At 37.5% G+C, this 4,891-nt stretch overlaps 1 non-coding gene across 1 annotated transcript; it reads right to left on the bottom strand.

The window, feature by feature from the left end:
* Nucleotides 1-924: 924 nt before the first annotated feature.
* LOC141682098 (small nucleolar RNA R71) lies at nucleotides 925-1,031 on the bottom strand. Its single transcript, XR_012559500.1, has one exon. It is a non-coding gene; the product is annotated as a small nucleolar RNA R71 (small nucleolar RNA).
* Between the last annotated feature and the right edge of the window lie 3,860 nt (nucleotides 1,032-4,891).

The following is a 4,891-nucleotide window of genomic DNA, read 5'->3' as shown; positions in this document are numbered from 1 at the left end:
AATCCCATGTTTGTGTCATATATTATTCAACTCTCTTTAATCTCTTAGTTCATGTTCTCTAGTATAATTTTCAATAGTTAATTGTAGTATAATCAAACCCAAATTGTTATTCATCTTAGCGTTGAATAATAGCCATATCATTGTTGCATAAGTGCATAAATCACATAGTTAACCTAAACCAGCCTCTGTGGGAATGAACTAGAAATATTTCTATATTACTTGCCATCGTGTATACTTTCCATAGCGACTAACAAATTTTTGGCGCCGCTACCGGGGACTCGGTGTTAACTTTTAGTTTATGTGTTTGTCATCAGTGATCGTTAAAGTTCATTGACTAGGACATTATTACTTACCTACTCTTTTCCTTATCGTGTTTCAGGTACTCTAACGAGCGTGTATGCATGCGCGTTCATGGGCTCGTAAGAGAACTCTGGATCAAGCCGAAGAGGAAGCTATAGTGATTTGAAGGGAAGTTTTTGAGGATGAAGAGAAAGTAGAAGAAGTAGAGAAAGTCAAGGAACCAGCTTTAGTAGTGATGGGAGATCAAGCAGAAATTTCTAAGGCTTTGATGAACTATCCTCAGCCTAAGATTAATGATATTCAGTCGAGCATCATTAGACCAGCCATCTCGGCTAACACTTTTGATATCAAGTCGAGCACGATTCAGATGATACAGAACTCAGTTCAGTTTGGGGGTTCTCCTAGAGAAGACCCTAACATGCACATCAGGGATTTCATCGAGATCTGCGACACTTTCAAGTTCAATGGGGTGACTGAAGATGCTATAAAGCTGTGACTCTTCCCATTCTCTCTGAGGGATAAAGCAAAGTTCTGGTTACATTCTCTACCACCAAGATCTATCACCAAATGGGAGGATCTTGCTCAAAAGTTTCTCACTAAATTCTTCCTATGGCGAAGACTGCTACAATCAGGAATGCTCTTACTCAGTTTGCACAACAAACTGGAGAATCTCTGTGTGAGGCTTGGGATCGATATAAGGAGATGCTAAGGAAGTTCCCACACCATGGTATGCCTGATTAGATGATTATAAACTGTTTCTACAATGGTTTGGGCGCAAAGTCTAGACCTATGCTCGATGTAGCGTCTGGTGGAGCCTTATAGGCCAAAAGCTATAATAAAGCTTATGAATTGATTGAGCTCATGGAAGCTAATGAATACCAGAATCCTACGCAAAGAATGTTGCAAGACAAGGTAGCAGGATTTTGGGAAGTAGATACAGCTACTACTGTAGCCGCTCAACTTCAAGCTCTGACGATAAAAGTGGACTCTTTGGCTAATTATGGAGTTAATCAAATCACTAGTGTTTGTGAACTTTGTGCGGGGGCACATGAAACTGATCAGTGTGTTATTTTAAGTGAATCAGCTCAGTTCGTGAGCAACTTTCAGAGATCGCAGCAACCAGCTCCAGCCACTTATCATCCCAACAACCGCAATCATCCTAACTTCAGTTGGAGCAATAATCAGAATGCGGTGCAACAACCTTATCACCCTTACACAACAGAGCAGTGTAACCTTCCTGGTTTTCCACAACCGCAATATGCCCTAAGGCAACAACTTCAACTTCAGTAGTTACCGCAAGCTAATGAAAATCTGAATTGGAGGAGTTGAGGCTCATGTGCAAAAACTAAGTTGTTTCTATCTAAACCTTAGAAAATCAGATTGGGCAGATTGCTAATGCATTACTGAATCGTCAATCTGGCACGCTTCCAAGAGATACGGAAATGCCAGGCAAGAAGGAAGCTAAGGAGCATGTTAAGGCAATTACATTGAGGTCTGGTAAGGTTGCAAATCCTGAAAAAGCTAAGACTCCAGAATCTGAAGTTGAGGCTGAAGAAGAAGAAGTGCAGAAGAAAGCAGAAGTGGAACCAAGGAAGACTACTATAGAGCACACTCCTCATGAGGGTAATACAAGGGGGAAACAGATCTATCCTCCACCTTCTTTTCCTAAGAGGATGCAGAAGAAAAAGCTGGATAAGCAGTTTGAGAAGTTTCTGGAGGTGTTCAGGAAACTTCACATCAACATACCTTTCGCTGAAGATCTTGAACAAATGCCTAGTTATACGAAGTTTATGAAAGGTATTCTCTCTCGGAAGGTGAAGCTTAATGACTTAAAGACCGTTGCTCTCATGAAGGAATGCAGTGCTGTGTTGCAACAGAAGTTGCCTTCGAAGCTTAAAGATCCTGGAAGCTTCACTATTCTATGCACCATTGGAAAGTGTCATTTGACAAATGCTTGTGTGACTTGGGAGCTAGCATCAATCTGATGCCTTTATCAATCTTCAAGAAGTTGCACTTACCGGATCCAAAACCTACTTACATAACTTTGCAATTGGACGATCGTCAAGGTGGATAAACTCATCTTTCATGCTGATTTTGTAATTCTTGATTTCGAGGAGGATAAGAAGATTCCCATAATCTTGGGAAGATCTTTCTTGGCGACTGGCCGAACCTTGATTGATGTGCAGAAAGGTGAGCTTATCATGCGAGTGTTGGATCAGGATGTAACTTTTAATGTGTTCAATGCGATGAAGTTCCCTACGGAAAATAAGGAGTACTTAAAGGTGAAGTTGGTTGATTCTATGGTTACTTCAGAACTTGATCAATTGTTAAGGTCTGATGCCTTAGAAAAGGCCTTGTTGGGAAATTTCGATAGTCAAGATATAACGACTCGTATACTTTATATTATTAAAAAGTGTAATTACTAAATATTTAATTAAATAAAATATGTGTATTGGTTTTGATCACTATGTGTTGCTTTATTGTTATTTATGTGTGATTTATGGTGTACCGGGTTGGTCGCATAATTAAATTATTGAGTTGTACTGAATTGTTCCCACTTTTAAAAGTGAATTTAATGCAAATTTATTTGCATAAATATTTGAAATGTCTCTAAAATTGTTTTTATAGTTTTATAATTACAATAATTTTTTTTTGAGATTTTATAAAATTTAAAAATCAATATTTCATTAATTATTCATCCCTGAACAATTTTCTGATTGTATTTCAATGTAAATTCGATATTAAAATCAAAAATGTTTCAAACATTACAAAATTCATATTTTATTAAGTTTGTAATATTTCGGGAATTTTAAAATTATTTCTGAAATTTTTGGATAAATTTCACCCTCACATTGTTTCGTTAAATCGTTAAATGCGGGTACGTTGTGCGAATCAAAAATGCTTTAAAAATTATGAAAATTTTATTTTATTGGTTTTTGAATATTTGTGAAATTTTAAGATTTTTTCCGAATTATTTCGAGCTATTTTTATCTGTAGATTGTATCGTTAAATCATGTTTATCGGAACAAAAACTGAGCTTCAGGACAGAAAAATGACACGTGTCTGATGTTTAAGTTACATCTTGCTGCGTGTCCTTATATTTTTGGTACGTGGCAGATTTCTACAGCTCATTTTATTTTATTTTATTTTATTTCTTCCCCTATTTCTTCCATGGCAGTAAAATCAAATCCCACCCCATTCCTCACAATCTCGCACATCTCTCCTATCTCTCTATTATCTGTTTTCTTCCCCATTTCACTCTTTCGGGCTGTGCTCCCTTTTCGGTAAGCCGCCTCTCTGCTATGTTTATCCGGCGACCGCCGCCGCCTCTGTTCCCTCCCTTTTCGCCGTTTATTTGGCCTCCTTCCGGCGCAGTTGTGCGCATGGGTCTGTGTGGTAGTTGTGTGCGTATATATATATATATATACGGATGTAATTGTTGTGTTTCCCCCTCTAATTCTTGCTATTTCTTTTGTTCTTTCGGCGACTTTCGTCGTTGCTCTGTTACTGCTGCGTGCTTGCACGTGTTGCATGTATAATTGTTGCTCTGTTACTGTGTTGGTTGTTGGCCTTGTAATTACTGGTTTTCTGCAGATCGAAAATTTGTGATAATTGTTTGGAATTATTCGAATTAATATATGTAATTCGATTGGATTTCTTACGGTTATTTGGATTATTTGACTATTGAGAAATTCATAGTTTATTATCGGTAGGATTCGTCCTAGACACCCGAAATAATCGGGCACCAGCGAATTTTACTGCCGTTAGCAATGATTCCCGATGAATTGAGGGTGGACGGTGATGATATAATCTGAGTCCTACAATTTTTTTAAAATAATAAAATAATATTAAGTGTGTAAAGCTAATTTCTCAAAATGAATAGATTGTTATGTTATATAGAGTTGGATAAATAAACAAGATTGCGAAATTGATTGGTTGGGATTGTGGTTGTTGTTAATTGATTGGGTTTGATGTCGAATTGCTTCGACAGGTTAGTTGATTGGTTGCGTATCTAGTAATTATCAGAACATCGAGCAAGCATGTATAAATACATATATATTTTATACGAAACTTGATTGTACGATGTGATGAAATATTTTGCCAAAATCAATAACCCTGATTTCGTAAAATTATGAGTATACATATTTTCTGGAAACGAACACTGAACCGATTTCCAGGAACGTAAACTCTAATTATTGCGTGTGTTATTATAATATGAATAATTACGAGTCGAAATATGTTATCGTATGGGTAGGTTGTTAGCGAGGATATGTCGAGCATACCTAGACGTCTAACCTAGAGCAATTCGACCATGTAGGTTCTAGTCGGGAAACCGAAAGTGACGTCGGACTAAGATAGCCTCGTGATCAGTTAATAAGCACACCGAGGTTCCAAGCGAAGGACCTGAGCGTTGGAGTCGGATCCGTGATAGTCTACTAATTAGGTGATAAAGCCCGAACGTTCGAGTCGATCCAAGATCAGTCAGTGATAGTTATAAAGCTCTGCAAGGCAAGTACCCCTGACCATTCTTTTATGGTTCAGTATATGTGAATAGCTAATGTTTTTAATCTCGTAATGGAATAAAATTGTT

Source organism: Apium graveolens, chromosome 8, assembly GCF_009905375.1.
Source record: "Apium graveolens cultivar Ventura chromosome 8, ASM990537v1, whole genome shotgun sequence".
In the NCBI taxonomy this organism is placed as follows: domain Eukaryota; kingdom Viridiplantae; phylum Streptophyta; class Magnoliopsida; order Apiales; family Apiaceae; genus Apium; species Apium graveolens.
This window is presented reverse-complemented; position numbering and strand designations above follow the sequence as displayed.